The 26,614-nt window shown below is 44.3% G+C and overlaps 1 long non-coding RNA gene across 1 annotated transcript in view; it reads right to left on the bottom strand.

The window, feature by feature from the left end:
* Positions 1 to 2,210: 2,210 nt before the first annotated feature.
* LOC128325931 (uncharacterized) overlaps positions 2,211 to 26,614 on the bottom strand; it is a 36,613-nt gene continuing 12,209 nt past the window's right edge. Inside the window, exons 2-3 of the long non-coding RNA XR_008307746.1 lie at positions 4,848 to 4,911; positions 2,211 to 2,603 (exon numbers count right to left, since the gene is read on the bottom strand). This is a non-coding gene — a long non-coding RNA (uncharacterized LOC128325931). The remainder of the gene's footprint in view (positions 2,604 to 4,847; positions 4,912 to 26,614) is intronic.

Here is a 26,614-nt window from a genome sequence, read left to right as displayed (position 1 = left end):
TGGCATCTGGAGTTCTCTACCTTCTCCCACAATATCCAGAATTCAAAACTGTTCTTCAGATTCACTGGTTTGGGAAAGTCAACATATCTTGAGATAAGAAATTGGGAGAGAGGAAAGGGACCTAAATAGATTGAGTCTGACCCTTTCCTAAGCCAAACAGCAGGAGGGCTGATAGAAGACCTTTAGTGGCATGAATGCAGCTGACATCCCGACTAAATTTACTAGAGGAAGTCCTGTTGAAATTTAGTATTCCTTTAGAGCAGGTTTGCTCAGCTTCGGTCCTCTTGCAGATGTTGGCCTACAACTCCCATAATCTCTGGCTATTGGCCACTGTGTCTGGGAATTATGGGAGCTGTAGTCAAAAAACAGCTGGGGGGCCTAAGTTGAGCAGGCCTGCTTTAGAGTAATGCCTATTGAATAATTTAGTCAGGATGTGTCAGTGACTTCTGCTGATGTAGTCTGCCTATCTACCAAATGAAATTATCTGTTGTTAATGCTTCACACAGTGTACAATACACATAGCTTTGCACTGATATCACTGAGTTTTGTGATGGCCAAAATGCACTGAGGTCTTGTCCTTGCTATACCTTTCACCCCTTCTATTTTTTTTTTAAATACACAAGGGCACTCTGTAGCACAACAGATGTTGTTGTTAAAATCCAGCACAGAGCAGGAGGTTGGACTAGAAGACCTTCAAGATCCCTTCTAATTCTAAAATTCTGTGATTCTATGTAAAGCAGCATGAACTCACACTGTTATGCCAATACACAAGCTTAGGCTGAATGATGATGCTGGTGCAATGCCACCTTTTGCAGTATTGGGCAGGCATCGTGGTCAGTTTGGTATCTTTCACATGCTTCTTTGGCAACATACAGCTCATCAGACTGAGCTGTTAGTTTAACTTTGGGAGCAAAGTAGTTCTTTAAACGAAAAGGCAGATAGAGATTGTAACCTGCAAGCAGTTAAGTTAGTATTGGTGGTATATCATTTTCACGAATGACTTATACCCTGAAGGTCTAGGCTGCTTAAAAAAAAATTATTTTATATCATAATGTTCTGCAGCACATGGATTATAACTTTAACCTTCGACATTTCTCACATTTGTAATGCCTGACATATTCTGTTCTGGACAAAGCTTGTTAGGCCTGTGTGCATTCAGAAAATTCACATTTAGATTCATCCTGATCTGAATTCGACAATATTGGATTTAGATTCTATGGCTCTGGTGATGTTGGATATCAGATCGGATTTGGAATTCATATCTGAATTCTGATTTAAATTTGGATTTTCCCCCATAGCGGTTAATGGGGAAATTTTACATTTTTTAAACCAAAAGTGATTGGTTGTCCCTAGAGCCCTGAAGCATGCCACACATGTGGAGAAGGGGGTCAGGGCCACCTGTAGTGAATTTAAAGGAACTGGTCAATCTCCTGATTTTTGATCAATTTTTGAAGTTTTTGTTTAAAATGTCTAAAAATGGTGGAACATGGCTTGTTTCAAGCTAGAACTTTACAAAAACTTCTGAAACTGAAGATCCTCCTTGGACCATCATGTGGACCATCATTCCTCCAGCATGTGGAGGAATCTGCCTTTTGCTTTCATAAAAGGAGATTATATCATGACCTTCCCGCCTACCGCATTATATGTCTAGAATGGATGGACATAGAGTTATGAAATCTGGCACACATGAAGTCCACATTGGTGGGACTCTGTGTAGCAGCAGCAGTAGATAATATGAAAGTATTTTTTTCTTACTTCACATGATCCATACCTCTTGAACAAACAAGATAGCAATGTGCCTCCTAAGGGCTTGTTGAGTCCCTATGACAACAAGACAGAGACTGACGGATGAAACTGCTAGCTTGTGTGCTTGCTGATACTACCTGGCAGCCAGAGTGGATGACAATATTTCTTTTGGGAAATCCTGGAGGGACTTGAGTCCCACTGCCCCACCCTGAAGTTGACACCACTCCCTGCCGTTTGGAGTACTTTCCCATATTCCATCACATTCTATATAGAAAAATAACCAAAGCAATTTTAAAGAAATAGAACACAAGTTACACATGAACAAGTATAAGTTCCTAATATTTGCATATGCAAATATCAACCTTTCGTGCATTAAAGCAGATTCTTTTAAATTTCATTTCCTCATTTTGGTCATGAAGTGTTTATTTATGAAAAAGAACAAACAAAAGAGAACAAATACTGCATCAACATAGTGGCATATCCATTAACCATCCTGTCGCCCTTCCCAAACCATGTTTAATGGTGCCAGGTAACAGCATCTATGCTGTATTTCAACACTGTGAGCCAGTGTGGTGTAATAGATAAGAGTATTGAAGTGGGTCCAGAGAGACCTGGGTTAAAATCGCCCTTCAGCCACACAACTTTCTGATAAGCTTGGGAAAGTCTGACCTTACACACACACACACACACACACACACACACACACCTAACCTAGCCTGTCCTACATTGCAGGATCCCATGGTATTTTCTGAGGTCACTGAAGCTCAGTGGGTCTGGATCTGTTTAGTACTTGGATGGGTGACCACCTGGAAGCTCCAAGAATGTCAGCCTGAGTTCCACCATGGAAGAAAAGCAAGCTATAAATGAAAAGAAAACAGAAGAAGAAAACATGTGAGGATAAAAGAGGATAGTCTCCCATGTAAACCACTATGAAACCTTTGGAGGGAAACCCTGATAGACATTTAAAATAACAATTGGAGGGCAGGGATTAGGGGTGTGTGGAACCAGTTTTTCAAACTGGGTTTGATTTGAACTGGGCCAGTTCAACTGGTTCAAAGTTGAACCAGACTGGCCTCAAAAAAGGGGGACCAGTCTGAGTTCGAACTGAACTAAGCCTGGTTCAAATCGAATTGGTTTGATGGTTCAAATGGCATGTCAGCCACCATTTTGTCTGGTGTTTTTACAACTTTTCTCCCTTGGTGATTGGTTTTGTGTCACTGCTGATTGGTTAGTGAACTTTCTCCTGGTTGGCTTGTAAGCATTCAAATCAGGGCAACTCTGTCCCCATTGATGTGGGCAGGGGACAAAGGTGGGGGAGCAAAAAGGAGGGATTTTCAAGGTCAAACCGAACCATGGAAACCAGTTCTGTGCACATTCCTAGCAGGGATGTGGCAAGCTGCTGGAAGCTGCAGTTAGGATCAACCTGCATTGAACCAGAATGCTCACTGGCATATTTTTATTCTTACTTACATTAGTAGTTTTGGGTGTTCCTGAGCCCTGCTAGTTGACAGAGAGGCTATTCTCACGACCAGAAAAAATTGGGCTAGGAGAGCCTAGCCCATTTTTTGCTGGTCATGTAAACCCCCGGGCTGGCAGGCAAGCCCGGTGGTTTACAAGCAGGTAACCCGCTGAATTGCCCCTGCCTTAAAGTGGGTTTGTGGAGAGAATGCTCCGCAAACCCAGTTTTTAAAATCGTGTGTTGCTGCGGTGCAGCCCCACACCGTGACAACTCACAAGTAGACCCCAGGCCAGGAGGCTAAAAAGCAGCCTCCTGGCTAGGGGGTCTCTCCAGCATGCCCTGCGCGCTCATGCAGGACATGCTGGAACTTCCAGGGGCTGCACAGCCCCTGAACTCCCAAGCCCCCGTTGGCTCCGTGACGGAGCCGGCAGTTGTGTGGGTGGCTGCTGCGGCCACCCAGGGAGGGCTTACTGATCATCTGCGGGGAGAGTGGGCTTAGCCCACTCTCCCCTCAAACCCAATTTGGCTCTTCTCACTTGATCATGAGAAGAGCCTCTATGTCTTAAGTACATTATACTTAAATAAAATAAAATAAATTAGCTGGCCCGGCACAGGACATCTGCATGCTAACTCCCTGTCTCTCACCCTGCCTATCTGGCTCCCTGACCTGCCTTCTCCCCCGCCTTAAGCTGCTCCCTGCCATCCAGGATGGCAGTGGAGGCAGTAAAACCTCCTTCCTTGGACCCCCCCCCCCCCCCCCCCGCTGGCCAAATGTCAGGTCGGGCCACTTTTGGCCCATTTGGGGGCTTTCTGTCATATGCACAGCGAGCCCCCCCAATGGGCCAAAAATGGCCCAACCTGACATTTGGGCAGCATGAGGGCCCAAGGAAGGTGATTTTTCCACCTCCACTGCCATCCCTGACTCCTTTCCCCTCTCCTGCACCCCGCTGGCTGTGTATCTGCCCCCCCAGCCATTCTGCCCCCCTGCCCCCCCACCTTAAACTGATTTCAGCTCCAAGTGTGGTGGCAGCTGCCCCTCCATCCACTGCTCAGCCCTCCTCCGTCCCTTCTCTCTCCTCACCACTAGAGCCCTTCCTCCTCCTCGGCCCTTCTACTCCTCCTCGGCAGCAGCAGCTGTTCTCCACTCAGCCCTCCTCTGTGCCTTTCAGAACTCTCACGAGATGTGCCATGTACTGCAAGATGTGCCATGTTTGTCCTTAGCATTTTATATATGGAGATTATATCCAGCTTGCTTTTTTGCTTCCTGGTCCTTCTGCCAGTTCCAAGTCTAAGAGAATTATTGGTTACTGATTCTGTGTTGACTACTGTCTGCTTATATGACTTGGCCACTGTGGTGAGTTGATCATAAATTTGCATTTGATAAACTACACTATTGGTATATCCTGCTTCACTCCACCCCCTAATAAGACCAGTCAGCCATGCCAGTGCAGGGGACAGTCTCTTATGTAGCAACTTATGGGCTGTGTGGGGCCATTGGAGGCAAGGGGGCTGATGCAGTTCTGTTCAAGCCATGGGCCCTGGTGGAAAGGTCTCTTCAGCAGCAAAGCTGCACACCATAGTACCTTCTGCAGCCATATTAGCCATTATAAATCTATTGCTACAGATACTGGGATCCACATACCTATTGAGCCAGGCTCTCTGAAACTCAAGTGTTGAAATTCATTGGCATCTTCTGAAAAAGCCGGCTATGAAAGAGGGAGCCGCACCATAACAAAGTTGCATATCACATAATCAATTAATGCATACAGAAAATGAATTAAATAATTTATTCCAGTGGCATTTTGGTAGAACATTCCATAATGTTCCCAGTAGCACACAACTAGCTTTATACAAATGTTAAGCATTAATAAGAGCATTTTAATGAATAATTTGTCTCCACTTCATGACTCTGTTTTATTTTATTTTGCATAAATCCAATATCCCTAAGAAAAGTAGAAATAAGCTGGTCACATGAAAGCTTTAAATCCAGATGTGAAAACTGAAAATGCTTTTTTTTTAACCCTTAAAAGAAAAACTTCCCCACATCTTGATTAAAATTTAGTGGTCTACTGGGTTCTGCATACTGTTGCTTCAGTGGCCAGTCCTAAGGCTGTTCTCACAAGCAGCGTAGCCTGGGCTAGGCTGCTAGTGTGGAGTGCCAGGATCCACACGGATCCCGGCACTCCCACCCAGCATATTTCCAAGCCTGGCCTTTAGCCGAGGTTAAGGGCACAAACATACCCTTAACCTGGCTGCTGGGATTATGGGTGAGCTTGGGCAGCTTGCAGCCTGAGCACACATAGAGGTGGGTGCCTAGAGCACCCATTTCATGGGGGCATTCCCCAGTGGACCACGGTTATTGCATACCAAGCAGCATGGATCATGTGGGCGTATGGCTGCATGCTTGAAGAGGAGCCACACCATTGTCTGGGTAGAAGGTGAGTTGGACCCTGCCTTCCCCCACCCACCCAAAGTTCATGAGAATACCCTTATTAGCTACCGGTTGTCCATCAGTGGTCTTCAGCATGGAAAATATAATAATAAAGGATCATGGTTGGGGTTCCTTTCAATTCTTCCTTCAGACTTTACAACTTACCTCAGAGAAGACAAGCAGTAGTCTCTTGTCTTCCCTCTCTAGGTTGGCCCTTTAAACCTTTCCAAGAATTTTGGATAGGGTCATCATGAAATGGATTGCTAGGCCCAGGATCAATACACCCCCTTTAACTGGGCAATGACACACCTTTCAAAGTGATGCATTATTACATATAGTAGTGAGAGAGCAGCCCACTACTGCAGCCCAGATGCAGTATCCGCATGCAGCCCAGCTTTGCATCCCTTCCTGTGGCTGTTATATAATGATAACAATAATTAATAAATCAACTAATAGTCCTACTTGCTTGCAAATGTCATGGTCTGACTTAAAACTTCCACAGTATATATGGCAGTGGTAGCACTCTCTTCTGCCACCGTTATCTTTCCAAAGCAATCTCAGGGATCCCTGTGAGAAAAGAGCTGAAACAATGTGTGGGCAGAGAAACTCATATCATCTGATCTCCATGTATCAAAGGCACTAAAGGATGACTTTAAGAAGATCTCCTTGTTGGCTGCCAAGCTTGTTGTTGATCTCCTTGTTGGTATGCCAACCATTCAGGGCTAGGACCATGGCTTCAACGGATCAGACGGCACATTATTATTTTAAACATATGAATTGCCCTTGCATGTTTTTCCTCTTGTTGCAGGGGGGCAGTCCACATGGAGGCTGGAGTGTGAGGGAAGTCAGTGTGATGTCCTTGCCAAAGCCGAAATCTAAATTGCATCCCTCAATGCAGTGTGCTCTAAGAGGAAATCTCCCATTGGCACCAGTGGTGTGATCCTGATCAGGTCCATTGTGGAAAGGATAATGCCTCCCACATCACAGTCCAGATCTGGGCCTCCTGTGGCTGATATTTGACAACACAATACACAACAGCCCTCAAGCATATAAGGATCAACTGTGCATGCTTACAGTAACGTCCAACCTAACATTGTGGCATACACCCTCCATTTGAACCCAAGATTTTTTTCAACTTTATGTTCTAGTCCAGGGGTTCCCAAACTTGGGTCCTCAGATGTGGTTGGACTACCATCATCCTGAGCACAATGGCCAAAGGCCATTGTGAATGAAGGTGATGGGAGTTGTCAAGGTCATTCACACCATCAAAGACTATGTTCTACCTTGGTTTGGGAGCTGTGTATTTCTCCCAGTCTTTAGTTGTGTGGAAGCCAGCTAGGAGTAGAAGCCTGGGTAGAAGTGAAAACCTACCTGGTAGGAGGAAAATCTGGGTAGCTTTTCCTCCTACCTTGCTTCCACACAATAACTTCTACTCAGGCTTTGCTCTTACCTTGCTTCCACACAATCAAAAATTGGGAGCACACACAGCTCCCAAACCCAGGTAGAACACAGTTTTTGATGATGTGAATGACCTCATAGTCTAACAATGAGGCTCTACACACAATCCACATGTAGAGCCTAACTGGGCTGTCCCCTCAGCCGAGCAGGGGCTCGCTCTGGGTGGTTGGATCGGCCGCCCACACGATTACCTGCTCTGTGATGGAGTTGGTAGGGGCAGCAGGGATCAGGGGCCACCCAGCCCCTGAAAGTCTCAGAATGCCCCATGCAAGTGTGTGGGGCATTCAGGGGAGACCCCCAAGGCTGGGAGGCTTGCTGCAGCCTCCCGGTCAGGGGTCTCCTCGTGAGTCGCCGTGGTGTGGAGCCATGCTGCAGCATCTCATGACTGGGGAAATGGGGTTAGCGGCGCTCTCACTCCACTAACCTCATTTAATGGCGGTGTGGACTTAATGAGATTTGTTGCTGGGAGCTGTGCAGCTCCCGTTGCAGCACACGACTGCAGGAAAGCAGGCTGGGCTCCCTCAGCTCACTTTCCTGCAGTTGTGAGAATAGCCTCAATATCTGGGACCCAAGTTTGAGAACCCCTGCCTTCAACTCTGCTATTTTGCAATGACCTTATAATGTACAGTAATCGGGGCGTAACTACTATTAGGCAAGGGGAGGCGGCTGCCTGGGGGCCCCCACACCTCGAGCCCCCCCCCCAGAGGCAAGTCACTATATATTGTGGAGTGTGTATCAGCGAGGGGCCCATTTTAAAATTTTGTCTCTGGGCCCACTCCAGCCTTGCTATGCCCCTGACAGTAATTGAAACATTACTCTGTTTTAAAGAGGACTTTTGCCTCTTGCATTTCCCCCTTGATTTTGTACTTACAACTTTGTAGGTTTCTTTCCTATTTTGTGTATTATGTTATGGTGAGGTAGTTTTCAATACTTCTATGTAGGAGCAATCCAAGTTTTTTTAGGTGTTGAAAAATATTTTGTCCTCATTCACTTCCACAGATTGTGGATTTCTATTGTTGCTTTGGTTAAAAAAAATTGCTCCATAGCCTTAGGAGAAATGTTACATAAAAGGCTTTTGGTATTCTCTTTTGGATTTAATTTTTGATCCTATTGCACTTTGCTTTGGAAGTGTTGGTAATCTTACTTGCAATGACAATTACAAGCTGAATGTCTTTTTTTACATGTGTTGAATAGCAATGGGTATTGACCTAGTTCTGAGTCTGAAACACTATGAGGGAAAAGGGGAGGCAGGGCACCCTCACAGCAACACATGCAGCCTACATTTCAACTTCTCTTTTTAGGACCAGCATCTGAAGTTAAATGGTAAGCTGCACTGCACAGAGTGCAGATCACACTCTACAGCCACAATCCAGCAAAGGCTGAATATACACAGGTGGAAGAATGAAGTGACAGTCTTGAAATAGTCAAATGTAGAATGGATTGTACCACTTGTGCCATTAGACGGGGGTGGTGGCGACATTTTTAATGTTGTCCTTAAAAAAAAAAAAAATCATCCCTGCAATAATAAAACTAGCACAGCAATGAAAGGGTTCTATTCCAGCCTTCTCCATGGCATTCAAAATTCTACTTAGAGGGTGTCTGTAAGGGAGAATTAAACCATATGATTCCACACACCACCACCCCCGTAGTGATACAATCCATTCCACCACTTCAGGACTCTCTCTTTCCATTGCAGCTGCATTTTAAATGTATAACTCAACTGGATTGTAGCCTACACCTGCTGTTCTATACACTTTGGGTTCATTGGTGTAACTGTGCCACCATATCGCAATAGTATTATGGGTATCACAGATTTTCCTATAGTTGATACTTTAAATATTTTCAGATACAGTTTTTCACACACAGGGAATAGGGCTGTAGCTCAGTGGTAAAGCACATGCTTCACACCCCAGTTTCAATTCTAGGTATCTCCAGGTAGGACTGGAAAAGACCCCTGGCTGAAGCCCTGAAGAGCTACTACCAATTAGGGATGTGCAAACCAGCTTGACATTGAGCCAGTTCGATGTTGAGCCGGTTCGGTTCGACGGTCAAGGATCGAACTGAACCACCCCCTGTTGGGTCCAACCCCAGACTGAACACCCCTTGACTGTTCAGGGGTTCATGAACTTTTTATTTTTTACTAATGTTTTCCCCTTTATGTCACTTACCCCCTCCAAGGGAGTTGTTGGAGGTGGTGGTGGGTCTGTGGAGGATCCCCCTCCCCCTGCTGGCCTTCCTTGCAGCCCAAACTGGCCATTCGGAGGCCATTCAGGCCTTCTCCCTCCGGTGCAGTGACCATTTTGGAGGCTGCCGCACCTGCGCAACTGGCCTCTGCATGGCCTGGGTCACATAAAGGCCTATTGCAGGCACAGCGGCCTCCAAAATGGCCACTGCGCCAGAGGGGGAAGGCCTGAATGGGCCGAACAGGCTGAATGGCTGGCCGGTTTGGGCTGCAAGGAAGGCCAGCAGGGGGTGGGGAAACCTCCGCAGGACACACACACACACACTTCCAACAACTCCCCTGAAGAGAGTAAGTGACAAATAGGGGAAAAATAGTTTTTTTAAAAGTCCGCGAATCCCACCGAACTGAACTGGGGGGGGGGGTGTTTGAGGGGTGCTGGACTGAACTGGCCTGGTCTGGTTCGAGTCCAGCTTGGACTCGAACGGAACTGGGCCAGCCAGTTCCATGCACATCCCAACTAGCAATCAGGGGCTAGGGATGTGCACAAAACCAACCAGGCCAGTTAGGTATAAATCCAAGCCACAGGGGCCAGCAATAGCTACCCCTCCACACCCCATGGTATCACAAATGGCCTCTATGCATGCACTGAGGTGACTGAAATGGCCCACACAAATGTGCAGAGGCCCAGTCTGGGTCTGCCTCCTGCTCTTTTGTGGCCAGTCAGAGAACATCTGCATATTTCATGAGGATTTCCACTCTGCTGGCAGTGCAAAGCATGCTGGGAAGGCATGGAAGGCCTTGGAGGAATTCTAGCTCCTGATTTCAACAATGGACACTGCACCTGGCTGAATTGCAGTTTGCTGATGCAAACAGAGGTTCTGGTTGTGTGCTGCTAATTGGATAGGAGCTCTCCAACTCTCCAAACCACCTCCAAATGGTCATGTGAACAGGCCTAGTTTAGGTAATAATGACTTAGGTGGACCAATGGTTGACTCAATATAAGGCAGCTTCATATATTAATTATTTTGTTTTGCTGAGATCTAGCTTTGCTTATCTGCAGCACAGGGTGTATCTTCCTGAGTCTGGAGTTCAGGGTGTGTCCTAGAGCCTTCCAGTTGAGAAATGTAATCAGTTACTCTCCAAATAATGTATTATTTATACAATCGTTTGCCAAAGAAAAGAATAAAGTCAACAAAATGGAGGACCACATCATGATTACATCACATATGTTACTTTATTACTGTCAAAGTGTACTGGGCAAGCTACCCATAGAACAGTTTTGAATTTGGCAGCTCCCAAGACTTGAAGGAGGAGTAATCAAGGACAACAGCTTCAGTATAAGAGTTTGGAGAAAGTCAGTGGCTGCCTTCGGACATCATGCCAAACCGGAGGCAACCATGTCAGAGGTTTGGGTTTGTGGTCGTCTGAATGTGGGAAACTTTGGTTCCATCAGAAAAGCAACCTGAGGTTTCCAGCCACTTACCTGAATTGGCACACTCTGCTCCTTTTCAGTTTCCCCGCCAAGACCTCCAGTCAGAAAGCAGCAGTGTGTCATCTGAAGGCTGCCTGTGGTTGTTAATGTTCATCTCTCTTCCCATCTCTGGTTGGCTGCCGTGGCTGTCCTTCATGAGAAGGAGGAAGCCCACGCAGCCAGTTCCTCCCTGCTTTCAGGCTCCCAGACTCCAGATCAGGATCGTCTGGAAGCATGGAGGGGGGAATGGGGACAAACTGTGAGTCCGTTGGACCTGCGAAGGCAGCCTAGATCTTGTTGCTTAGAAAATCTGGTTCAAAGTGCCTTCAGAAAAGCTTGTTTGATTGGCTGAATATTCTCAAACATAATATGAAAATGATCTAGGGGACTCCAGACTTCTGATCATGGAAAGAATCTGTCCATGGTTACAATGTTGGTCTCTTAAGCTGTAAGCGGGGACAGAGTGGGGGATGAGGTTTCTGAGCGTGTCAGCACTGAGACAGGGCTTCTGAACATGCTCTCAGGATGCTGTATGCAAATACAGCACCACTCTTTTAACATCTGATGCGGACTATGGCCTCTAGCACATCTAGTGGAAGGGGCTACTTGGAATCAGTACTGTGAAGAGCATCCCTGGACCAGAAGAGGAGGGAGGGGGATGACACAGCGCCAACAAATCAAAGGCAAAAACAAACAAACAAACAAAAATGCGAGAAGAATTCCCAAGGTGCTGATAGAATTACTCAATATGTTTTTATTGGTACACTGTCAAAATTAGTTCAGTATTGCCTTACGTGTTTCGAGGCAGTGCTTTTCTTCAGAGACAATTCTTGGGTAGGTAAAATTAATCATAATGTTTATTTTTCACTTTGCCAGAAAAACATATGTGATTAATTTTATCCTTTATCAAGAATTGCTTCTGAAGAACAACAGTGCCTCGAAATGCATGAGGCAATACTTAACTAATTTTATGACTGTGTACCAATGAAAACATATTGAATAATATTATCATCACCTTGGGAGTTCTTCCCCCTTTTGCCATCCCTGGACCAAGCTATAAGGAACCAGCTCATGTGAGCTGACTGAGTTTAAAATTAATTAAAAAGAATCTCCAGTAGATTGTCTCACTGCCACCAAATGTTCCTTAGTTAGCCGAGTTATCTCTGACTGGAACATTAAAACTTCAAGTCCCCTCTAGTAGCAAAGTATAAAAAAGTGGTCCCACTTATACATGTTTGAGTGGGGAAATAGCAGGCTTTGCGATCCTGTTTGAGGCCATGTGAACTAGAAGCTTCCCCTCCCCCTCTCCCAGAGTCAGTCAAACACCCTGAGAGGGCTTGTAGTAACAAAGAAAACAATGTATTAGTTTACTACAAAAAAAAGTCTTAGGCTTCAAGCATAACAGTTGCAAATAGTATTAGCTAGTGGTTACAAGAGTTTTTCAAAATGCCCAGATGTTTTCAGGTGGTACTTAAGTTAATCATTACTAGGCTGTTATTGAAGATAGGTAGTTGCAAAAGCAGACACTTGGGTATACACAGACACACACACAAGAAAATAACTTCTAATTCAAGTCTTGCTAAAACACTTTCTCCTAAGTATAATCTTCTGAAGCCATAAGCCTTGACTTCCTTCCCTTGGACCTCACCAGGACTTAAGTGAGACCAACACCTGCAAACCTGACCCCCAGGGATTTGCAGAACTCACCCTGAGAGAACTTGTCAAGATTCCATTGCTCCACTCTCACCTGGGCACACACTTCCTTCTTCTTCCCAGAAGACCCTTGGGAGCCCTATTAATCCACTCAACTTGTTAACCAATTGGGTGATCCCCTCAGGTCTACAGACTGTCAATCAAGGGAAAACCTTTCCTCCTCCAGTTAACAACAACAACAACAACAAATATTTATATACCACTTTTCAACAAAAAGTTCCCTAGCGGTTTACATCGAGAAATAATCAATCAATAGAATGGATCCCTGTCCCCAAAGGGCTTACAATCTAAAAAGAACATGATAGACACCAGCAACAGTCACTGGAGGTACTGTGCTGGGGGTGGATAAGGCCAGTTACTCTCCCCCTGCTCAATAAAGAGAATCAGCATGTTATAAAGTTGCCTCTTTGCCCAGTTAACCCTATAACTGCTGGCTGGCTGCTCACTACACAACCCTCCAAAGTTTTCCAGATGCTGAAGTTCTTCCCTAGTGTGTCATGGTGCCAGCCATCTTGGCAAGGACACAACGCTCTTCATGATTTAACCTGCAAGACCTTTAAGCTTCAGACTCATGGATAAACATGCCCTTCTTCTGCATATATTGGATTGGTTTTGAAAATAAATAGAGCTTCTTACAAAAAATAGCATCAATCAGAAAAGCCTAAGTCTATCCAATCAAGCCTGATGTCTGAGAGCCAGTGTGGTGTGGTGGTTAGTGTGTCAGATGGGGGGCTTGAGAGACCCAGATTCAAATCTCCACTCAGCCATGGAACTCCTGGGTCACCTTTGGCCAGTCACTCTCTCTCTCTTAACCTAACTTACTTTACAGGGTAGTTATGAGGATAAAAAGTGGGGGAAGGGGACAACCATGTGCATTATCCTGAGTATGCCATCCATGGAAAAAGGACAGGATATGAATATAATTAAGTAAATGTTCCAAAGTTGTCCAACACCCTTCAGTCCCCAAACATCATGCTTCTAACCCTTTCCATGATCTTAATCTGTGCAACCAACTGCTTAACGCTTGGACTGTCCTCAACCAAGGATGAGGATAGTCACACTGGAAGGTGTTTAGGAAGAGAGCATTTTGACGACTCCCTTTCTTTTGCATAGCATCAGCACCAATGGCAACTTTCCTCCCAGGGCAAACAGCAGCTTCGGGAGTGGGGGGGAGTTTGTTGCAAACAGGGCATTGGATAAAAGTATTATTTAAGTTGTAAAAAAACCCAAAACCCTTCCCCATCATCATAGACCTGCTCTTAAGAACTCCTTACGAATGTTATCTAAGAAGAAAAATGGAAGGGCAAAGACCTTCATGGCCAGGGACATAACATCATGTCCAGGGACATAACAAGGTGGGAGTGCACCCTGAGACAAAAGTTAAGATGGGCCCCTGCCTCCACCATCTTCTTCTTCAGAGAGCTGTGAGGGGGAGAGCAGAGAGCAAACTGTAATTCATCTGGTGAGGGGCTTCTCCCTCAGGGATCCAGGTACTTTTGTCCCCATTTTGTTCAATTGTAGCTATGCTCCTGATTGTATCTCAGTTGTTTTTTAACTATGCTTTGAACAACATTTTAAACAATGTTTTTACAAGGTATTGTCATCTGTGTTTAAGTAATAATTTTGAAGGTCTTAAATTTGAAGGTCTTTAAGGTGACTTGGGAGTTACCTTATATATGCGTGTTGCATCGCCAGCTTATCAATATATCTTATAGCTTATCAAACTCAGGTATGCAGTACACCACTCTGGGCTCCTTGGAGGAAGAGTGGGATATAAATGTGAAAATAAAAATAAAATAAATAAATAAATAAATAAAAATATATCTCTTTTGCCCCTAAAAATCCTTTTTCATACACAAATGCTTGGAGCTGGTACACCATCAAGCATCTTTCCACCAGCATGTTCAGAAAGTATAAATGAGAACCTAGCATGCAATTTCCTATAATATCTCCAGAGAGCAAGAGCCTCTCTAACTGTGGATAAATCACAATAATTCTTGCAGGAAGTGAGGTGCCAGTGATTCAGCACTTGGAATCAGTGATCGCTTTAGCTAATGTATTGTAAAAGGGTGTAGATGACTTTGGGTGAGCACCAATTTCAATTCCTCTCTGCCAAACTAGGTTAATATTTTCTTAACCTTCTCATCTTTCCACTATGAGGTTTCTACATGGTTGGACATTTCTTTGCTTAATTAGTAATGGATTTCTTTTTTTTGCTTCCTACACAGGCATCAAAAGTGAATGGGCACTATGAATAACTGCTCAGGAATTAGTCTAGTTCTTGCTGTTCTCGGAACAGAGACTTATTATCATCATATTAAGGGGCAGTGTGTGGGAATTCTCTTACATTTTAGTGGCTCGAGTTTCTTCAAGGCGGAAGTGGGTATAGAAATGCACATTAAAATTATTCATTAAAGACTCAACCCAGTGCCATAAAAGTCACTAGGAGTCTTTATGGTATTATTTATTCAGTACCAGGCCAATAAGCATCTTTAATACTATTTCCTGAGCTATGTCTTGCTAGTAGATATTGCTGAAAGATATGCATTTAATGAGATCTTAATAGCTTTGGCACAACAGGTTTTTAGATGCTGTGTTGTTTCTAATGGCAGAAATATATGATCCTTTCTCGTGGATAAAATGTGCAAGCTTAATGCATTTTTGGACTCTTGTTGACATAACAATAAAAATGGAGATAAATTATGTTCTGAAGGTTAGCTCAGTAGGGCAAATGGTATATAGTTTTCAAATTAAAACTTCAGTGTCACATTTAATCCTTGATCCTTCAAAGGAAAATCAGAAATTCAAGGAGGGAATTTTTCCTTTGAATACCTCATTGCCTTACTCAACTTCTGCCAAAAAATGTCTAATCCTTTAGAGAGTCATATGCCAAAAGCATAATTGGTAACAACTGTATTATGAAATAAATTAGGGCTGCATTAAAAATACCAAGACATTGCTTTTCTAACACAATCCTATCATATAACAATAGAGTGTACAGTATAGCCCCTACAGAAATCACTGGCAGTAGTCCTATTGATTTTAATGGAGTAGAGAAGGATTCCAAACTAAGTTCCTATCCAACACAGTACACACAGGCCCTCTTCAGACATAATGCAGAACTGTGGGTCCTGTGGACAAATCCTCCCCCCACTCTCCCATCTGTTTTTGGATGTGCAGGAAAGCTGCCTTTCTGTAGTCAGCAAGACTGCAGAGAAGCTGGCAGTGTGGGCATCCTTCTTGACAGAAGGGCAGCCCAAACAGCCAATCGGGCCAGAGTGAGGGAGGGGCGTCCTCCCTCAACTCCAGCTCCATGGGGCTGAAATGGTGGTACCAGCATTTGGATGTAACAGTTGTGCTGCAGAACCAGAGTTGGAGGTGTTCAAACTCCAGTTTGGGGAGGGAAATCACAGGTCCCTTCTCACCTTCAGGCTAGCTCAGGTTTCCCAAATTCAGATGTGTGTCATAGGAAACCGGAGATGAAGGGACCTCTGGTTTCCCGTTACGTCTAAATTTGGTGATTGCAGCTGGGATGCACAAGAACAGCCCTCAAAAAAACCCAACCCAAGCTGAAATCCTGAAAATCAGCTTTATATTGTAACAGTGAACTAGGGATGTGCAAAACGTTTCAGGTACAAAACGTTTTATACTCGAAAATGGCATTTTCGGGTGTTTTGTATACAAAACAAAACACAGACATCAAATTCCGAAGATTTTTGTATCCAAATCGAAATGAGCCAATTTTGGATCTGAAAGTTTTGTATTTCGGAAAACTTTTCGGATCTCCATTTTGCGATCGCTAGAGGTCTTTCTCCTCAGTCTCCATTTTGAGTTCTGACGTTGGTTTGAATTTCCCGCCCTACAAGCCTTCAGGTTGGCCAGCAAAAGCAGGGGAATTGGGAATTGCCTCCTAATCCCTTTAACAGTATTTTAATTTTTAAATTCACCCTCATTGGCCAGGCGGAGGGCAAAGAATAGCAAGGGTGGGGGGATTTTCAGAGGGGTTTTGCACCAGGGTATTTTGTGGGGTGCAGGCGCCATTTCTTCCTTTCTGCTGACTCGTGTGTGAGAGAAGAAAGAGCTCTATTGCTTGATTGCTAACCCTTGATGCTCCTATTGTCCACCATTACCTCCAATTGCAGTGCTCAGTATTGCTGCCATTGTCTAGCTGTGCCACTCTCCCCTGCATTTTTTTAATTTGGGATTTGGATTTGGAAGGAAAGAGGTCTATCTATCTATCTATCTATCTATCTATCTATCTATCTATCTATCTAAGTTCTCTCTGATTGTTTTATACTTCTTCCTGCTGCTGAGGGAATTATCACTGCTGCCTGCCTGTGCAAGCAGCCAGCCACACCAGCCCAGAGCGCTGGGCCAGCCAGCAGCCACTCACCACCCCAGATTTTCCAAAGTTTTTTCCAAGCTTTTGCCCCATCTGGAGAAGAGGAAGACTGAAGAAGAAAGACTGACCAGACCCACAGAAGTGGACTACAGAGAGACCCAGCGTTTGAGAAGACTGAGTGAGAGTACCCATTTATAATCCCTTTGTGACATTGTATCTATCTGCCTGCTGCTTGTTATTGGCATTGTATCAAATCCATCTGTCACTACTAGAGTTATTATTTTGATACATTGTTCATTTTGTGTCAGATTCCGTTAAATTCCGTGCTCCCCGGCCTGCGCCGGAGTTCTACTGCCAGCACCAGCACCAGTGCAGTGTCTCTGTTGCTTGTGGGTGAAAAATGCTTGCGGGGAGGGAGGGCAGGGCACATAATATGCTGTTGGTGGCCCTAGTCTGCTGCATCTGTGATGTCATGCTTGCTTTGGAAACCTGGTTGTTTGCAAAGCTCTGCTGTTTTTGTAGATGTGCGCTGTTAATGTTCTTTGGGGAAGATTCGGGGCAGGAAGGGGGCTTCATGGGCAGAAGAGTGGTTTGGGTGGTAGTGCCCCAATGGGTGCCTGCCCACCACCCTGATTCCAAGGGAATTGGGCAAAGGGCTGGTTTTTGGTGAATTGTTGAAGTTTACACGTCTTTAAGCTTTTCTCCCATAGGGAATAATGGGGGTTTCAGCAGCCCCTTAACTGCACTTGGGGGGCACCGGGGTAGCGCAGAGCAAGTGGTGGTGTAGTGCACATAAGGTGCCAACCACCCCCATGGCTTGCTAACCCATGGAGTACAGGGCTTTGCTGCTTCTGAGCTGTTCTGAGTGTAGATTCTCTGGTAGCATATGAGATTTTCAATGACAAAACATGAATCCACTGAACTGTACGTGCATACAAATCTGTGCCCACTGAACACCAATTGTACATGCATTGAATAGAATGTGTGAACTGGGCTACAATCTTTGTGCAGTTTATAGGGCTGCAGTCTTAAAAATTTCTGAGTGATTCATCTTGTTTCATGTATGTGTTCTGACACACAATAACGCCAGGATACCTTTTTGCAGGTAAAAAATGATCCACAAGATTCAAGGACTTTTCTAAGTTCAAATGCAGATGAGCAAAATGAGTCGCAGACTTACAAATTTCTGCTAATGAGCATCACTTTAAATCAGTGAGGTATTGTCTGTGCAGCTGAGCAGTTAGTTGTGAAAGGTAGAGCAGATATGTGCTACAGCTCTATTATAAGAGCAATGAATCCTTTAACTGCTATGCAAAAACAGCTCTGTAGATTGGTAAAAAATGCAGTAAAAAGCCTCTAGAAAACTAGACAAAGACATTTGGGGGGAATGAGTGGCAATCAGGTGTTTTTTTAATGAAAAAAATACACTAAATTTAGAAAACAAACAAACCCTAGGTTGTCAAACTTTTCCATCCAGCTGTTTGGCTGGCATCTTGGAAAATAGCCCTCATTTCCCAGAAATTGTTATGGAAGCTGATGATGTGGAGTATTAGCGGCAACCAGGCCTCTCTTACTGGAAAAAAGTATGTTGAATTTGAAAATCTGGGTTGCCAACTTTGGCTGTCATTCAAAAACTGTCTCCTACGAAATAACTACAACTGTCCAACCTCCTACCCAATTCCTTCTCACCTGTTTGTTGCATTCAGACTTTACATATTGGTAAGAGGGATGCTCTGATACAACTCACCCATTTGTTATCACAGACTGCATGCTATGTGCATTGGGAATAATGCAATGCAAATAGTGCACTATGTCCTGTTGTGCAAGGATGAGTTGCACTGCAGTCTCTTGCACAGCACTGTGGGTGGCATGTGAGAGCCCCACAGCAGCATGGGCAATTTTGAACCTAGGGACATAGGAAGCTGCCATATACTGAGTCAGACCATTGGTCTATCTAGCTCAGTATTGTCTTCACAGACTGGCAGTGTCTTCTCCAAGGTTGAGGGCAGGAATCTCTCTCGGTCCTATCTTGGAGAAGCCAGGGAGGGAACTTGGAACCTTCTGCATGGAAACATGTGGATGCTCTTCCCAGAGTGGCCACATCCCCTAAGGAATCTTAGTGCCCACTTGTAGTCTCCTATTCAAATACAACCAGGGTGGACCCTGCTTAGAAAAGGGGAAAACTTGTGCTTGCTACCACAAGACCAGCACTCCACCTGAATTATACTGTGGGGCATGTCAGCCAGTGTTTCTCACTTATATCTAGTTGTATAATTCATTATAGGGTGCACTCATTTAAAAATAAATTGAAATGAATAAAAGTGGGGCCCATTTGTGTCCATTTCATTTAATCAAGAATCAAATTCAGATGTCTAATGGCACCATCCTATAAGACATAGGGTTGCCACAACTAATCCTATTAAATGGCAGTGAAGGCAATTAAGAACAAATAAAATTGTTGCTCAGAAAAAGTATCATCCAGAGTAATCAAAGATGACCGAACAGTAGCCAAACAGTACAAATATAAATACTGAAAAGTGTTTGGAAACATGCCCAACATCTGTCACAGAGGAATTTGGTACAATATATTACTGCAATCAATCAATCAATCAGTCAATCAATCATTCAATCATTTTATTATGGTCTTTGACCAACTAAAATGATAAATTGCTGTTATTCTCCAAAAGGCCCTTACAGCAGTTCCTTCCCTCCTTTGACAGGAAAGCAGATTCCTGGCTGCTGAGTAAGCAGCAGGTATAGGATCATGTACATGCTAATAACATGAAGACATTCGTGAACACAGGTGTGATGTTGCTACAGGGTGATAGGTGTGCTCCTGTGTGCTTTCTGACTTACTGTGCGACGATAGATAGTTGGAAGTTCTGCATAATGGCAATGGATGTTGCAGCTGCTACATGGAGTTATCTTTTGACATGGTACTCTGCTGTGCTGTTGATAAGTGTGCAAGGATACAGAGCAGGTTGTGCTGAAACATGGAGAGATGCAGTGACAGTCATCTTAGTGGATCAGCAGCCTAACATTATCTATCTTTCAGAACCAGGTACCTAGACTCTCTAAATGATGCCTTCAGTTTCACCAGTGTCTCAGTGTATTTATTGGGGCATGGTAGACTTTCCAAGGTTGCACCGATTTGACTTCAAGCATTGTTTTGGATGCAATAATTCCGGAAGAAAGGCTCTTAGCTGTAACTGGATTTGAAAGAGTGGGGTTGTGAAGAATGCTTCTGAGTCAAAACAGGCAGGCTGGTTATTTTCACTGTTTCAAAACACTTCACTCTGCTGTTTGGTTATATTGGAAGTGAACAATTTATATTGCAAAAAGGGTTGATGAGGAAAACTTCCAAGCAGCAATAGCAAAGAAAAAAATATTTTTTATTTTTTACATTCTTCCTCCAAGGAGCCCAGAGCGGTGTACTACATACTTAAGTGTCTCCTCACAACAACCCTGTGAAGTAGCTTAGGCTGAGAGAGAGAAGTGACTGGCTCAGAGTCACCCAGCAAGTAACATGGCTGAATGGGGATTTGAATTGGGTCTCCCTCATCCTAGTCCAGCACTCTAGCCACTACACCACGCTGGGTTTTTTTCTTATGAAGAAAAAGAGCCCAAAACTTCCAGGTGGTGAAAGGAGAGAGCTGGTCTTAAGGAGGAGAGCTGGTCTTGTGGTAGCAAGCATGACTTGTCCCCTTAGCTAAGCAGGGTCTGCCCTGGTTGCATATGAATGGGAGACTAGAAGTGTGAGCACTGTAAGATATTCTCCTCAAGGGCTGGAGCCGCTCTGGGAAGAGCAGAAGGTTTCAAGTTCCCTCCCTGGCTTCTCCAAGATAGGACTGAGAGAGATTCCTGCCTGCAACCTTAGAGAAGACACTGCCAGTCTGTAAAGAGAATATTGAGCTAGGTAGACCAATGGTCTGACTCAGTATATGGCAGCCTCCTATGTTCCAATGGATCCAGGGCCCTTGCTGACTGAACAAAGCAGCACTTTTTAAAATGGTGACTGTCTCATGAGTACCCAGAAATGTTGGGGGCAATATGCTAAATCATTGTAAACCGCTTAGAGAGCTTCCAGCTATAGAGCGGTATATATATGTAAGTGCTATATTTAGCTGGGAAAGAGTAACTGTGCCTAATCAGCCCTAGTACTGTATTCTTCCCAAGGCTGTTGCCAGTGTCTGCCTTATCGTCCTTTTAGATTGTGATCCTGTTTGGAAATAATCTTATTTCTTTTTTTTATGTAAACCACTTTGGGAACTCTTTTGAAAACTGGTATACAATCTAAAGTAGTAGTAACAGTAAGCCATAGTGTCCCCACCACCACCCACCCCTACCCTGCTCCTAACAGTCAAACTCTGGGTAGACTGAATGTCTATTCAGCAGGGGATTCTCACTTTCCCATACTGGATTTGTGGAGGTGACACAAATTGTATTCCAATGTGATTTGGGAATAAGGAGGTCAGAAGGAGAGGCTCATTTGTTCCCATGGTATTTCTCTGTGTGTAAAGGTCAAAGATATCTTTTTGTATCCCTCTTCTAATGCCTGTATGGGATTCCTATCTCATTCCACAGATCTCTGGAAGTAGCAATTGGCTACACACTACATACAGAACTATACACCAGGATCTTTGCACATTCACTTCTGGAGCAGATGCATGCTACTGGCTGGAGTCAGGGGGTGGGGGAAGAAGGTAGCATAAATGAACAAGAAAGTTAAGTTCAAAAACTTTGAGAAATGACCAAGAAACAGGTTAGGGCTGCGCAGATAAGACTAGGCTTGGTTCTTACTGAGGGGAGTCACCAGAGGTCAGGAAACAGGCTTAACTGCTGGCTTAGTGGTGTTCCTGAAAGCCATTTGCTTCTTTCTATAGAAGTGAACACTTGCTACTCATGCTAATGGGAGAGAGTAGTGCTATACTCAGGGGCAATCAGGTGGTGCAAGCAAAGTCTTCTTACTCATGTTTGCTAGAAAGTCTAAATCATGTTTCAGTCATTTTATGAGAAGAAGCCATGTTATTAAAAGTCTTATGCCCACAGGGATGGAACAGCACCCAGATGATGATGTAACAAGCTGTCTGGGATACAGAGATAGTACCCAAAGCATGTATGACAACATATTTTGGTTCAGTGGAATAAGAATAATACCTACCATAGCATGGAGATGTTTACCACGATAGACTAAACCTGGCTGAACTAAAAACATACTACTAAACCTTTTCAATATTGTTGGCTAATTGCTGCTACTGGGGCAGGGTAGCTCAAGGAGTATTGATTGCCCCTCCCCTGTGGAGGACTCAAATATAGGTTGGTAGGTCATAAAACCTTGTATTTACCCATCTAATGCTTCTCTCAGTCAAAGTTGGGTGGTCCCGTGCCTATCAATTTGGAGGTGAAATGGAAGCATCCCAGATTAAGGTCTTGGTTACTCTGAGGAGTCTCCCAAGCATGAAGTATATTAAGTTGTAAATGAAAAGAAATATATATATATATATTTTTAAAAAGGACAAAACAGGCCTCTGATATTAAGGCCCAGCAGAATTTGGGGTGATGCTAGTTGGAGACAAAGGAGATGGAATGGAATTAGCCTGCTTGAAAGGCTAACAGCTTATAGTATCCTGAAGCTAGGCATTTGATAGAATACACATCATAGAATTAAAAACCTCCCCTTCTTTTCAAACTCTTCAAAAACCATCTCCCCACAGTATACTAATGAAATACTCAGATTTGGAGCTGGTAGCCAGTCCAACCGTAGCTGTTTAGTACCTTATAGTACAGTGGAGGAATGCTTTAGGTGGGGAGGGAAGGTGTCTCACAGCCTTTCCTGTCAATGGCTTATTCCAACATGACAGTTGATTCTTATGGTTGATTTTAGGCTGTTCAACTTCCGACAATGTTCTGCACAATCACATTACTGTACTTCCTTGTGTGATCTGCCTGACACAACATAAAAACCCAGTGAGGCTGTTCTCATGAGCAGCCAAGACCGGGCTAGGGCAGCTAAGCTGAGGCTTGGCTGTTGTGGGAACTGCCGACACCTCAGCAACAAACCTGGCTAAGAAGCCGGGCTCAAATGAAGTTTATGGAGTGAGCACTCCCTTAAACACATTTACCTAACCATGTGTCAGTGCTGGCTGCTTTCAGCAAGCATTAAAGCACTGGTGGGCGGCTGCCTGTTATGGGGGAGATCCCCACTATGTACCACACACTCGTGTGGTGCATTGTGGGATTTCCACAGGGCCAGGAATGGGCCCATAGCTTAAGTGGGAGCTGAAGTGGGAATGGGGCTATAGCTCAGCTTTAAAGCTCATGCTCTGCATTCAGAAATTCCCTGATTCAATCTCTGTCCTCTACAGGCAGGGCTGGGAAAAAGCTCTGTCTGAAATCCTGTAAAGTCTTTGCCAGTCAATGTAGATATTCCTGAGCTAGCTAGACTCAGTATAGCTTTCTATGTTCATACATTCATCAAGGACAAGAGCCCTTGTCACCCATTATGTTCAGTGCATATGCAAACTGTGTATAGTTCTGTATCTATATATAGTTGAAAAACATATACTAGTTATCTGTATCTGTGTATAGTTGAATAACGTACACTAATATACTTCCTATCCGTTCCTTGCATTTAAGAGGGCCTGATCTAGGTTCACTTTTAAAACAAAAGCATGTACAGCCATTCACACACAAAAATATGTGCACAGTGTAATATCTAACCAGGATATTTATAAAGATTGCCTTCACCAAATGTTGTTCCAGTGTATGCCCATTTATACTCCTGTGTATACTCCTTTACTTTTACACTGGTGTAAGACTGCTGGAAGTGGTATATCTTGACAGATTCTGATGTAGAAGCTTCTGCCAAATCCTAATGCCCCTGGGTGGCATAAATTTCATATAGCATTGCACTATAAATACCACTCATCTTTCTGTGTTTATTGTGCCAAACGGAATACATCCTTCTGTCATGAAAGCAGTTGGTTTGTTTGACAAAATGTTTTTTATGTGAGGAGAGGAGTGACAAAATGCATTTTGTCAATATACTAGACATGGCTTGCAGAGTATCATGTATGGAAAGTACCAACAAATTGCTGTTAAAATGTCCTTTGTGGAATGGATTGCACAGAGTTTCTAAAAATTACACATTATCGATGAGATAGAAAAAAACTTGATGAAAAGCAAAATGTTCCCCCTGGACCTCATTCTGTCAATAAGGATTGTACTTCTTCCTCAGTAAATCTCATTTTGTCAAGTAGTTCATATGATCCCATTAATACAATATATTTTCACCTACCCTTTTCCCCTGGCAAATGTTAAGATGTATGATGAAGCTCAGTAGTACAGCAAGGAACAGACAGGGAGGGGTGTGTGTGTGTGTGTGTGTGTGTGTGTGTGTGTGTGTGTGTGTGTGTAGCATGGCTAGTTCTGTGACTCTCTTGAATGTCCAATAGTTGTAAGAAGATAGGAATTGCTTTGAGGGATCACATCAACGGTCCACCTAATCCATTATTCTGTCACCCATCTCAGCCAGCCAGATGTCTATCGGTACTCACAAGCAAAGCATGAAGATGATGTGACTCCTTGTTTGTCCCTAGCACTTAGTACTTAGAGATATATTGATTGATTGATTAAGTGCCGTCAAGTTGGTGTTGACTCTTAGCAACCACATACATAGATTCTCTCCAGGATGATCTGTCTTCAACTTGGCCTTTTAGGTCTCTCTGTGGTGCGTTCATTGCTGTCGTAATAGAGTCCCTCTATCTTGCTGCTGGTTGTCCTCTTCTTCTCTTTCCTTCAACTTTTCCCAGCATTATGGACTTCTCAAGGGAGCTGGGTTTTTGCCTAATGTGTCCGAAGTATGCTAGTTTGAGCCTGGTCATTTGTGCCTCATGTGAAAATTCTGGATTGATTTGTTCTAGGATCCATAAGTTTGTTTTCCTGGCTGTCCATGGTATCCTCAAAAGTCTTCTCGAGCACCAAAGTTCAGAAGCATCAATGCTTTTTCAATCTTGCTGGAGATATATTACCAGTTCATATTTCAGTTCTCCCAATCAGCAACTCACATATGGCACAGTGAGCCACCTGCCTAAGCCACAGGCACACCCACTGCTTCTGTGGCACTTTAAACCCTGCTGGCATGCCTTACAAAGGCAGGGAGACCCTGTGCCTACTAAGGAGCATGTCCTTGCACTCACACTGCTTCTCCCATTGGGAATGATGGGGGGTAGCAGCAGAAGTGTGAAGACATACTCCTTATTAGGCATAGAGTCTCCAGACTTGCAAGCTGCTCTGGTGGGGTTTAAAGTGTTGCAGAAACAGTAAACACATCTGTCACTTTGGTAGCTCACTGGATGGTATTTGAGCCACTGATCTATATACCATCAAAGCAAGTCACAGGGGTGAGGTGGGATGGGTGTTGCCAGATAATTACTTATCCTCTATAAGTAATTGAACAAGAAGTCAACTTTAACTGAGAAACAAGAGTTTGATATTTATTACTAAACACAGGCAAAGAAAACAAACAGATGAACAGTCTGTTGTTATCGTTATTATTTATTTATTTATAATTATTATTTATTATTTATATACCGCCCGATTCCTAAGGCTCTAGGTAGTTCACAACAATAAATACGATAAAAACAAAATAAAACAACTGTTAAAACAATAATTTAAAGCATTCAAAGGTTACGAAAAGCCAGGCTTTTAAAAAAAAAAAGCATCTTATAGGAACATAGGAAACTGCCATATACTGAGTCAGACCATTGGTCTATCTAGCTCAGTCTTGTCTTCACAGACTGGCAGCGGCTTCTCCAAGGTTGCAGGCAGGAATCTCCCTCAGCCCTATCATGGAGAAGCCAGAGAGGGAACTTGAAACCTTCTGCTCTTCCCAGAGCGGCTTCATCCCCTGAGGGGAATATCTTGCAGTGCTCACACATCAAGTCTCCCATTCAGATGCAACCAAGGCAGACCCTGCTTAGCTAAGGGGACAAGTCATGCTTGCTACCACAAGAGCAGCTCTCATCTCCTCTTAACTGCTCTTTTAAAGGCAGATAAAGACATTAAACCTCAAATGTCTATAAGGAGCACATTCCACAACCCAGGAGTGACTACAGAGAAGACCTGCTCCTGCTCCAGCATCCAGAGACAGACCTCTCTCTATGACCTTAATGTGTGGTAGGGATGATGCACAAGAAGGTGCTCTCCCGGGTAACCCGGTCCTATGCCATTTAGGGCTTTTAAGGTAATCACCAGTACTATCATATGCATATAGAGGGAGAACCTCACAGTTTGAATTTAAGACAGCAAGTAAGGAGCAAACAAACCATGACTCCACCCGCAAGCCAATACACAGAGGGGCTATTCTGACGATCACAAAAATCGGGCTAGGAAAGCCTAGCCCAAGTTTTGCAGGTCGTCAGAACCACCAGGCTCGCAGCCGAGCCTGGTGGTTCTGAAGCGGCTAACCCGCTCCTGTAGCCCGCCCCTTAGCCCGGGTTTGCGGAGTGAGCACTCCGCGAACCTGGGTTATCTGCTCGTGAGTAGCCGCGGTGCAGCTCCGTGCCGTGGCTACTTGTGAGTAGACCCCCGGCCGGGAGGCTTAAAAGCAGCCTCCTGGCTCAGGGGTTTCCCCAGTATGCCCTGAGCCCTCGCACAGGGCATAGTGGGGCTTCCAGGGGCTGCGCGGCCCCCGAGCTCCCCAGCCCCCACCGGCTCCATCTCGGAGCCAGCAATCGTGTGGGCGGCCGATCCGGCCACCCAGGGCTCCCTCCCTTCTCATGAGCGGGGAGAGCGGGCTTAGCCCGCTCTTC

The sequence above is a fragment of the Hemicordylus capensis genome, chromosome 5, assembly GCF_027244095.1.
Source record: "Hemicordylus capensis ecotype Gifberg chromosome 5, rHemCap1.1.pri, whole genome shotgun sequence".
Taxonomy (NCBI): Eukaryota; Metazoa; Chordata; class Lepidosauria; order Squamata; family Cordylidae; genus Hemicordylus; species Hemicordylus capensis.
Note: the sequence above shows the minus strand (reverse complement) of the source record. Positions and strands in the feature narration are given on the sequence as shown.